The 12,153-nt window shown below is 40.8% G+C and overlaps 1 non-coding gene across 1 annotated transcript; it reads right to left on the minus strand.

Annotated features, from left to right (window-relative positions):
- Positions 1-4,174: 4,174 nt before the first annotated feature.
- LOC129077324 (U6 spliceosomal RNA) lies at positions 4,175-4,280 on the minus strand. The gene has a single exon (XR_008529812.1). It is a non-coding gene; the product is annotated as a U6 spliceosomal RNA (small nuclear RNA).
- Between the last annotated feature and the right edge of the window lie 7,873 nt (positions 4,281-12,153).

Here is a 12,153-nt window from a genome sequence, read left to right on the forward strand (position 1 = left end):
TACGCAATTATCCAAACTAGAGAACAAACTGGAGAGCCACAGGGTGACGAACGGCTTCTGACAACTTCTTGGCAGAAAAATGATGCTGGAGGGAAGGGCAAAATTTAGTAAATCCTGAATGAAAACACAATTTTATGAAGCAATTACCTCTATGGAGCAGAATTCAACCCACGGATATAAATATTTAGGGACGAGATGATGAGACGACAGAAAGAATTGAAAAATATGAAAATAAAGAGCATGTAGTCATTCAGGCACATAAAAGAAGCCCTTCAAATAGTGTGTGAGTCTCTGAATCAAAATTAGTTAAATGAGAATGAGGTTACCTTTGCTGTCCTACAAAAGTCTTTTTATACCTTGGAATTTTTAAAAATAATTTTGGATTTTTTATTGTTTTTTTCAAATTTTAAAAATTAAATTTATTGGGGTGACACAGGCTAATAACATTATTTAAGTTTCAAGTGTACACTTTTCTAATCCATCACTAGTATATTGCCTAGTGAGTTCACCACCCAAAGTCCAGCTTCCTTCTATCATTACATAATTGATGCTTTTAAAATTTAAAACAATTATGGAACACAGATTTACTCTTTTAAAGAAATGTAGTACAGACATACATAAATGGACTACTGCTCAGCCAAAAAAGAGTAAAATCTTGCTATCTGTAACAGCATGCATGGACTGAGAGGGTATTATGCTAAGTGATATAAGTCAGATAGAGAAAGACAAATACCATATGATTTCACTTATGTATTGAATCTGAAGAACAAAATAAAACAGGAACAGTGAATGTCAACAGTAATTAAAATATAAAAAAATTGTTAAAACCCCCCTTGAATCTATGAGATTGATTTTCCCTTTGAAGACAAAAGGAGTAACTCTTTTAAATAAGGGGAAATCAACACTTTCAAACTTCCCTGTTTCCCCCTTCAGGAATGCCAGCTGGTGCTACAAATATGAAATATAGGGCCCAATCATGTACGTTTTTATCCCTCCTGTCTCCCCTCTTGTCCCCCCTTCCTGTCTCTCTCCTCTCTCTTCTCCTTTCTCTCTTTTCTCTTTCTACTCCCTCTTTGTTGTCTCTACTCCTGTGCTCTGTTTTACTCACTTCTCTCTCTCTCTTTCCTTCTTTTTCTACTCTGTTCTCTTTTTCTTTCAGTGTCTCCTCTCGCTTCTCTAACTTTTCTCTCTCTCCTCGCCATTCTCTCTCCTTTTTCCTTTATCTCTCTCCTCTCTCCTTTTTCTTCACTCTTTCTCTCCTGTCTTTTCGTTTCCTCCTGCCTCTCTCATCTCTTTTGTCTTGTTCTCCTCTCTCGACTCCCTCGTCCCTCTCTCTTCTGTTTCTTTTCCTTACTTTTCCTTTCTCTTTTTATCTCTACTCTTTTCTCTATTAGTATTCTGGAGGCAGATATACAGGCCTGAAATCCAAGCTCAGTCAAGCACTAGCTGGGGAACTTTAGACAAGGTAATTTCTCGGAACCTCAATTTCCTCTTCTGTAAATAGATAGGGCCAATCATAGGATCCACCCCATGGAGGCAGGAGTCAATTAAATGTGTAAACATGGCGACAGTGATGAAGTGCACAGTGCCCTGCCTGCTGCACAGTGAGCACTATGTAAGTGCCAGCTGTTCTCATTGTAGGGTGTGTGTATATTATTTATATCCATTTGGTTTTGTTATATATGTGAAGCATGACATTTATATGCTTTTATGACCTATATCTACATTACATGCAGTTTTAACTATTTTTTATTATTCGATGATTTGATAAAGTAGCAAATAAAATGTGTTACAAGACTTGTGAAATACCATGCATGAAATGCCGGGCATTTCTGTCTCTGTCACGAGATTCAGACCAGTTCCTCCTTCTGATAGTCTCCCTCTTTTCTTCCTTCCCTCCCTCCATCTCTTCCTATTTTAAATAGTTTTTATTTATTTCTTGTAAGAAGACTCAACATAGATCTACCTCTTAATAAGTCTTCTAGCGCACAATACAATATAGTTAACTATAGGCACTATGTACAGCAGATATCTCCAACTTACTCATCTTGTATAACTGAAACATTACGTAGCATTTTTAATGAAGTCAACAGCATTAATAGAGAACATGCTGTTAATGACAAGTGTCCTGAAGGTGGCAGCAGAGGTCTAAGGTTTGGAAAACGCTCCAGGGTTCTTGTGGATGCGATGGGTGATCTGAAGGGCTGAGAAAAGTTATCCCAGAGGTCTATTTTTGCATTGTAAAATTCCCTTTCGTTATTACTGTTGCTGGGAAGGGGTACGTCATGATACTTCGGGAAGCTGTTCTAAAGTAAATGATATCTGGGAAGCAGGAGCCAGGGATTATTCATGAAATCCTTGGAAAAATGAGAGCATTAGTGCATTAACAAGACACAAGGAAGTGGAACCAGTGGTGGAGGTGAGATAGAGGGAGGAGAGAGGGAAGAAAAAGGTGTGGTCTCGGGCAGGCACATCCCTTGGCCCCGGGACTCCTTGATCTGTAGGGAGGGCCACCGCCAGGGAAAGTCACAGAGCTGAACTTTCCACATGGGGGTGGGGAGGGGTGAGGTGGGCACAGAGCAGAGTCCCCTCTTGTCTGAGTTTAAGGCAGTGACGGCCAGGAACAACCTCATCCACATCCTATCCTGCCTATGTGTACAAATCAGATCCTCTGTATCTGTTACAGATCTGGGGAGTAATAACATGGATAAGAGGAGGCATGGAACATTTTCAAGGGTTGGCAGACTCACTCTCTCCTACTGATATGAAATACTTCATATAAACCACCAGATGTCAGGGTTGCCCCACAAAAAGCTTACACCAAAAGGTTCACTCAAGCTAGAAACTGCTACAATTACATGCGTTTCCCCTTTGGAGTAGTCATTGGAATTATGCTTATAATGAGCATTGTCTTACACTTGCATTTTCCCCATAAATGAATAATACATTTGTTGTTGTAGCTAGTGGCTGCTTTAGGCCTACTTTAGTTGTTTGAAGAAGATGGGAGTCTAAAATTTGTATTGTCTGTGACTCTAAGCATTTTCTGATTCAAAATATTAGTGAAAAACAACAACAACAACTAAGTAGCCTGTGAGTTGATGTACAATATCCCTGTGGCCAGAATATATCAACCTCATGACATTGCAAAACCGACGTGAAACTCTTCAGTTCATAATTTACTTTTGGATTTTCAGCCTATGGATTTTTCCTAAAAGCATAAAACAAAATGGTTACAAGATACGGTTTATATGATTTATGGACTTTATAACCATTTATGTAAAATAGTTCTCTGTTCAATGCATTTATGTGGTTGAAAAGTTTGCAAAGGTGATTATCACATAAGAGATTTTTTCTTCCCACATGGCAGGGCTCATAATGAATGGAGGCTGTTCCATTTGTGGAGAAGAACTGATAGATTAGGGAGTAAATGCAACAACCCTTTACTAGCGTGGCCCAGGAGCGGCCAAGGAACCAGGAGGCTGTTGCTTTAGTGGAAACATCACAGGCTGAGCGGTCTTCTATGCCTTCCTAGCTGACTAAGGCAGAGCGTGGAAAACAACTTAGGGTTCTACAATAGCCATGCAGACGTCAACGTTCAGCAATGAACCATTAATACCTTTCAAGAAGAGCAAATTCCTACTTTTCTTTTTTTGCTCAATGTGGATTAAATCTCCAGTGTCAATTGAAAGAACACTTTTGAAGGTGGTCCCCCCGCACCCCCTACCCCATCTGCTAAGTGTTTAGTTTCTTTGATAGCCTTAGAGCAACAGAGCCTCTGGTAGCCATGGTGACATGCAGCTTTAAGGCTCCATTGGACGACACAGGGCATGTCAGGCAAAGACGAGTGGCCTTAGCTACTGGGATCATCCAACTTTCACCATCTTTTCTTATTTTAGACTTTTTCCTCCCCCTAGTAGGCATAGATAGGGTGAATTCCTTCACAAGGCAAGGTCTTCTTTGGACCAAGTTAGACTCCAGTTGTTCGTCAAGCTTTTCCTTCCTCCTGTCCTCCCTCCCTCCTGCCAACCCTGTTGACGCCTTGATCTTGAACTTCCAGCCTTCAGAGCTGTGAGACAATACTTTTCTGTTGTTTAAGCTGCGTAGCCTGTAGTATTTTGTTACAGCAGCTGTAGCAAACTAATACATCCCCTTAGATTTTTTTCCTTTTTTTTTTAAAAGTATGGAACACTTCAGGAATTTGTGCGTCTTCTTTGTGCAGGGCTCATGTTAATTTTATCCTCATTGTTCTAATTTTAGCATATGTGCTGCTGAATGAACACTCCCTTTAGATTCTTTAACCCCCAAATTTGCCAAAGTTCTTTTTAAAAATTGGCTTTCCTGGATTCCGGGCCTCACTCACCACAGCTGTTGCCCGATTCCACTGCTACAGCGGGTTGGGCAACCGTGACCGCTTCTGCCTGCGTGTGAGAGACAGTGAATCAGAGCACATCTGAACAGCTTCACGGTGCCTCTAGCAGGTACCACACCCTGACTCATTTTACTCTTTAGTATCGCTGTGTCCATAGGCATGATCAGGAAGTGGAGCAAACTTAGAAACTGTGGTGTGTTAGGTGGGGAGGAAAGAAGACCATGACCAAAGGGAACATTTTGGTCTAAAATATTCTCTTACCATCCTGCTGGCAAAACTTTTCTTCCCTCAGTAGAATGGCCACGTATCTATAGTGCTTCTTAAAATTTCTGTGTTTGAATGAAAATATTGAAATACTGTAGATGGCAGCATGACATCACACATGATTATTTTAGAGTAAAACCACTATGTCATTGTCCCATTTTACTCCCCCCCCACTTTTTCTTTTTTTTTTTAATTGGTGGGCAAGTTACTGGAACCTTTTAAAAATGATTATTCATGGTGAAAACTTGGAAAAGCAATTATGCCTGCTTTTCGAGTTCACTCCCGTGGCCTGTACTACTACAAAGTGCGCACCAGCAACACCGTCTTGAAAAGCCTTTAGGCAAACACTTTGTTATTTTAGCTACCCACTTGGAGAATCCCAGCTTTAGATTGAAACGTATTTTGAAATTAAACCTCAGAGATGTTCCCAACCCCCTTTCGAGTTCCTAAAGATAAGCTTACCAAATGTTAACAACGACAACAAAATTATTCTCAGAACTCAGGGCAACAGAGCGATGAGGCTGAGAATGGTATTTTAGACTGAGGCGGACGTGTTATTTTACAACAGACATGCCGACATGGTTCAATTTCCCTTCATTTACTTTCTTATCAGAAAAGCTAGTTGCTTCAGGGAACGCCGATAGTGACTGTTTTCAGCAAAATCTAAAACTCCACACCAGGGGTCAGCAAAATGTTTCCTGTACAAGTGCACACAGGAAATATTTTCAGATTTTGGGGGGCGGGCATGGTCTCTATGGCAAATGCTTCACTCTGCAGTTGTCTCTGGGAAACAGCTGTGGGCAATAGGGACACAAATAGGCATGGCTCTTTTCCAATAAAACTTTATTTACAAAAGCAGTCAGGCAGACTTGGCTGTGGGCCATACTTTGCCAACATCTGCTCTAAACCTGATCTTGCTGACCCTCTGAGAAAGGCTCTCTCTGCATTAGGTTTGAACACTTCTATAGACATTTTGATCACCCTTGCTTTTTTTCCTTTTCTCAAATGCTGCTGCTTTCCACATATGTTTCAAGCATGATCTTGTGTTATCTTTTTTTGGAGGTAAAATGTTAGGATGGGTGGATTAGGCAGCTGACTCTTGAGGTTGTTATTGGAGATGAGTCTAATTATGATGTTGGCTTAAGCATATCTCATTTTTTCTTATTTCTCCCCATCACCATCTAGTTTGGGCTCAACCGTAGGAATAAAAGTTTAGACTTGAGATTACGCTTGGAACTGGCCAAGTAAGTATGATAGTAATGGAGCAAATGCTTTTTAGGTACCTTGGAGGTAATGTGTGTGTCTATTAAATGAACAGCCAGGTTAGGGAGTAAATTACATTTGTAATCATATTAGAGGTCACATACACATACATTTGTAAATAGTGCCCTGCCTGTATGTAACAAAATGCATTGAACAATTTTCAAAAAGGTGATGCATTTATTGACAGGGAAGTCCCACAGGTGCTAATTCCAAATATGATTCACTTGAGGGTACCTGCCAATGTCAGTTCCCTAGTTGAGGATGGTCCAGATGTAGATAATGTTGATGAGCTTGTGGAAATCAGTGAATGTGAACTCCTCAAGGGCGCCTCAAGGCGGCCCCAAGCCCTGGGTGACCCCAGACTGTTTTGCTTCTTGAAGAGATTCCCTTGAGGGGATTGACCTTCTAGGTTATTTTCTGACTATCTAGATGGGGGCTGAACCCAGAAAAGTAAAGCAAATCATATCCAGGAATTCACCCTGGTACACTTCTTCAGGGACATGTAGGGATGCTTTTGATAGCATCTGGTCTCACTGTAATTTTAAGTTTATAAGAACATTATGGGAATGAAGCTGTTGAGCATGAAACTGAGACTGGTTAAAGTTACTTCTTCTCTCACACAAAACCCCTTCAAACTACATTTTGTATGAATATCCTTGGTGTGGATTAGTTTATGAATAAACTCTATCACCTGTATGTGGACTATGATACCCATGGACTGATAACTAGGCAAAAATCTGCGGTTGGCCTTCAAATGCTGACGTGGGGTCATTTGAATTCCCGCTTTATGTCAGCTCTCCTAGGGAAGTAAAGGCATTCCAGAGGCTTACCTGTATAATCAAGGACTTTGTCTGTTTTCATCTTTCTTGTCAGTTTGGAAATCTTAGTGCCTGGTCTGAGTTGCAGAAACAGACAAAACTAAATAGCAAAATCTGCTTCAGGGATCAGCCTTGGAAAGTGTGGTTGCAAAGATATAGGTAGGCTTTATGTAAGGGGAATTCGCATTATAAATATATACTCAAAGGACCAGAAAAGAGAATTCATATGAAAAACATACATTGGGTGCTCAGAAAGTGCACTTTCTACAGAAAGATTGTGTGAAAGTATATCAAGGGAATTCTGGAAAGACATGAGAATTTGCTCAAGGTGCTGGGATGAAAAGTACTGCTAACTTGTTTTACTTATTGGCTGAAACTTGATGGAAAGAGAAAAAAATCCTCCAGATGATACAAAGTGGACTTTTTCTTATGCTCCATATAGTTTTTTTGGGAAACATTTTCCACTTCCACCCTTATTTGGCAAACTTTGAATATGTATTTTTACTGTGTACCTAAACATCATTGCTAGCTTTTAGAACTCCGCTGTTCAGTATGGGAGCCACTGGCCTCGTGTTGCTATTAAACACTTAAAATATGGCTACTGCGACTGATGAACTGAATTGTTAATTTTATTGCATTTCAGTTAATTTAAATTTAAATAACCACATGTGGCTCGTAGCCACCTTGTTGGGGCAGCACAGATACAGAACATTTTTCTTATAACAGGACATTTCCATATCACAGAATATTCTGTGTAGACAGTGCCCTGTTCCACAGTGTGACAAATCAAATTTTTGCTTACAGAGTTGTTTTTAATATTGAAGACTTAGTTTTCTTCCAACTGAGAAGTTTTAAAGAAAAATGCTATGGAGAAAACAACTTAATGCCCATTTTCTTTAGCCCTAATTAATACTTGCATAAAACTCCCTCTCCCCACTCTGAATAATTCTGTTTATTTCTATGTGTGATATTTTATATTTAGTTCCTTCTAATGTAGTTAAATATAATATGCTACATCCAGGAAACACTTCATTAATTAGTTGTGCTTAAGATGTCCTCACTAATCCTTAGTCTAATACCTGAGGGGCCAATTCCATATTGTCTTTGGGCAAAACACAAAAAAGAAAGACCTATTTTATTTAATAAATAAATTAATAAATAAATAAATTTTGTTTGTGGTAAACAGGAAAAGACTATGGTTTAGTAAAAGAAAATAAAGAGGGAAGAAACTTTTTAGGTCTTCCAAATGCAGTCAGAAACATGCATGTCAATTTACCTTGCTGCTCTTGGTAATTTCTCACAAGGATATCTGTGAATACCTAATTTAGATTTTTTTTTTGGTTTCATTTTAAGTATATGTTAACTTCAGGAAAAAGAAACCTTTAACTTTTAATCATGGTTTAAAACCAAGTATAGGTATACAACCAAGTGTAGGTATATGACAAGGTCTGTCTGAAAAAAGTGCAGCGATTGTTAATATAATAAGAACAGTTTGCACAACATCAATGTAACCTGACAGCAAATGAGAGTGGACTGGAATGTGCATGTGTGAACAATGACAACTTCACTGTATTAGTCAGTGGGTGCAGTAGATGCCATTGAGTGAGCATGTGTGCTGTGTGGCTGTCGCAGTCAAAATGACTTGAGCAAGTAGAGCAGCAAATCTGCATCAAATTTTGCATTAAGCTTGAAGGAAACTATTCAGATGATTCAGAAGGCCACAGCTATGGGCTCCTGGTGATTGGCAACCTCCTCACGACAACATGACTGCTCATGCACCATGTCTCATGGGGAGTTTTTTGGTGAAGCATTGAATCTCCCAGGCAATTCAGCTCCTCTACAGCCCAGATTAGGTGCCCTGCAACTTCTGACTTTTCCCCAAAACAAAATCACCTTTCAAAGGAAAGAGATTTCAGTCAATGAGATTCAGGAAAACATGACAGGACAGCTGATGGCAATTGGGAGAATTGTGTGAAGGGGACTGAGGTATCATTGTCCTATGTACAATGTTTCTTGTATCTTGTATCTTCTTCAATAAATGTCTCCATTTTTCATATTACATGGCCAGATAACTCTGGACAGACCTCATATTTTAGGATGTAGCTCATGATCTCAAAAATGATCATATCATCAAAATGGTCAAAATGGTCATTTTCTGATAATTCTATTAGAAAAAGCAAATTGAAAGCAAAATGCATTAAAATGATTAGCAAGCCCCCTGAGGGCACCAGTGCTGTCTGTTTGTCTCCATTGTAAACCCAAGTGGCCCCAAAGTGCCTGTGTTGTTGTTGGCTTCTATTGCACAAAAGAGTTTAAGCGGGAGAGGCAGTTCAGGTGTTATTATGGGGTGAGGGGTGCTCTGAATTAGAAACCATGGGGATCACGGCACTCCTTGGATGATTTTTCTACGCCCTAGGCCCTACTGTTTTGGGGTTCAGAGGTTAAGGGCCCAGGGCCCTAACCTCTCCGTGTGGCTATTCCCTATGTCAGAGACAGGATTCTGAAAGGCTGACCCCTGGTGACCCTGCTGGAACTTACTCTTTAAAGAGATAATCAACGTTCTGATTGGTGGAAAGTAGAAGGAGGGTAGTGAGAGGAGAGTCACTCCCTAGCTCCACAGACAACCCAGGTTCCATTCTTTCTCCTTTACTTGTCCCATCCTTACACTGTAAGACAAATACCTCAGCAACATTGCCACCCACTCAGAAGAGTGCCAATACCTTATCTAAATAACAGCGATCAGCATATTTAATAGACTTCAGCTGTCTTTTGGGGTGATCTGGCAACAAATTTAACTGAAAAAAAGAGTCAGTTTTTTAAAAAGAAACACTCATTTATTGCTTAAATGTGGAAATAGCACAGACCACCAGCTCAGCTAATAGTTTTTGAAGAAGCAAGTTAAACATGTCTGTTGCTACTTCACAAACACATACATCAATAGGAGGTACAAAAAGTTTAATATGTAAAAAGGGGCTCCAACTTGCCAGCACGTTTTTGCTATTCTGAGCTCTCCACCTGTAATGATGACCTGAATGTCATCTGAAGAAGCAAAAAGCAACCCTCAAGTCCTCCAATAAGTCTGTCTCCAAATAAATAAAAACACGGTGCAAATCCCTATTCTGTGTGTCTCTTCAACCTGCTCTTGACTGCACTTCTCCCTGAAAATGATTCTTTATTTTGAGTTTCCCTCTTGCCCTTCTTGAATGTTAGGTGTATATTACTGGCTAGACTCCAATCAGCAATGGAAACTGCTAGGAGTTTTGGCAGACCCGGCTTGTGAAATTATGCAGAGCTTGGTAAATTTAGCCAGTTTGGCTGAGATGTGAGAGTGGTAAAGTGATGTATGTTAAAGCATGATTCTGTACAGCTGCTGAGACTTCTTAAAAGAAATATATGTGCCCTGCAAACTTTCATTCTAAAGTTTGTGTGCATTTCCAAGGCTGTCCAGAAATCATAGCGCAGCTCATCTTTTTTTCTTTTTTAACATCCTATAAACTAATCAAGCTCTGAAAAACCTTTAAAACATGAGTATGCCATGATTTCAACACTTCCAAAATATAAAAAAAAATAGAAAAGAGGCTGATATTTGAAGTCTTGTTTTCTCTGGCCCTGCCACCAAAGCCTCAAAAACATTAAATATCAGTAGATAAAACTTCATGAGGACAGAACATTTTTTTTTCCTTTCCTTCTAACAGTTTTGTAACAGTTGAGACCCTTGTTTCTTTCTCTTCCACTTAAGAAGTGATGGGTGCCTCCTTTTAAGCCTCCCCAGCTCCTCATTTGAAATATGGAAGGGAGAGGAGAGCTCCTAGGACTTACGATAAAAATGACATTTAAAACCCCGGGAATCTTGAAATATTGATAGGTGAAAGGAAACCTATCTGCCCATTTTGACTTTCCCACCTGGGATGGTTGTGGCTTTTATTTCCTTGGCACCTGCCTCTCTCATCCTTTCCTCTGGGAACAGATTCCGCAAGGTTTGTAGGAAGGACATTAACCTACTCAGGTTTCTGGTTTGGGAGCAGCAAGTTCCCTCCTTGGGGGCCCCCTGAAGCGAGGCCTCCTCCTGATGTTTCATTGGTGGTGAGAGAGGAGGAAGCAAAGATCAGGAAGTAAAGGAGGCTGGGTCTATCCTAGGGACAGTGTGCGCCTGGCATTCACTGCCTGATGGTCTGTACCTCATCCTTGTCATTAGAAACAGGCTTGTTCTCCAGGTTGCCTTGTTGTAGCAAGAACTACTATAGATACAGTTGCTTTGAAAGCAAGTCTCAGGCGTACTGTCTGTGGCAGATTACAAAAAACAAGAGCTCAGTCTTTCACCTGTCCTGTGTCTACGCCCCCTTGCAAAATGACTCTGCATTTCCTTCCATCAAAAGGTAGCATCTAGTTCCTCACAGTTTGCATTCGGGCTCATTTGCTTTGGTCGTTAGAATGTAGCGGACATGATGATGAGCCAGTGGAGTCCTGGGCTCTGCTGGAGGCAGAATTCCACCATGACCTGCAGCGACCCTCCCCCACGGTGCAATCTCCTTGTTCTGACCTTGGTGAGCACCTGTGAACATGAAGAGCTATGTTCAAGCAGGAGGGATTTTTCAGATAGGGCTAACCTTCCAAATCAGTTGACCTTAAGATCAAGAAATTGTCCCAGTGAGCCTGACCTAATCACATGAGTCCTTAAATTGGGACCTGGAGGTCAGAGACTGAGGAAGTCAGAGATCTGAAGCATGAGAAAGCTATGAAGTGCCCTTGCTGTCTTGGAGAAGGTCCTGTGGTAGGAATGTGGGTAGCTTCTGGTTGCTTAGAGTGAACTCTGACTGATAGCCGGCAAGGAACTGATCAGGAACTGATCAAAGGAATCTCTCTTTGATAGCCAGGGGCTGCCCTCCTACAACAACGAACTCTGTCCTACAACCGCAAGGAACTGAACTCTGCTCACACCAAGAATGACATTGGAAGCAGATTCCTCTCTCTCGCCCCCTCCCAGGCTCTAGATAAGAGCTCAGCCTGACTTGTTTTTAGCTGTGTGATGCCCAGAGCAGAGAAGATAGTTGTGTTGGGCTAAAGTTCTGGATTTACAGAATGATGAGCTAATAAATGATTGTTGTCTTAAGATGCTAAGTTCATGGTAATTATTATGCAGAAATAGAAAATTAAGACAGTCTCAAAATACTTGTGCTCTGCCATTCTCTCCTGGAGCCTTTCCCAGGTCACAAGATCATGCCAAGACCAGCCCGCTGGAGAATGAGAGACTGCATGGAGCAGAGCTGAGAGACCCTGCTGACAGCCTGCTGAGTTCTGGAAGCAGAGCCACATAGCCAACCCACAGCTGACCCCAGATACCCAAGGTTGCTCAGCCAGAGTAGAAGCACCCAGCTTATTTTTTCCTCGGTTGTTGACCTGCAGAATCATGAGTGCTTTGGCCTGAATGTTTGTGTGCCC

The sequence above is a fragment of the Pteronotus mesoamericanus genome, unplaced genomic scaffold, assembly GCF_021234165.1.
Source record: "Pteronotus mesoamericanus isolate MK-2021 breed Mesoamerican mustached bat unplaced genomic scaffold, CSHL_Meso_final contig_116, whole genome shotgun sequence".
Lineage (NCBI taxonomy): Eukaryota > Metazoa > Chordata > Mammalia > Chiroptera > Mormoopidae > Pteronotus > Pteronotus mesoamericanus.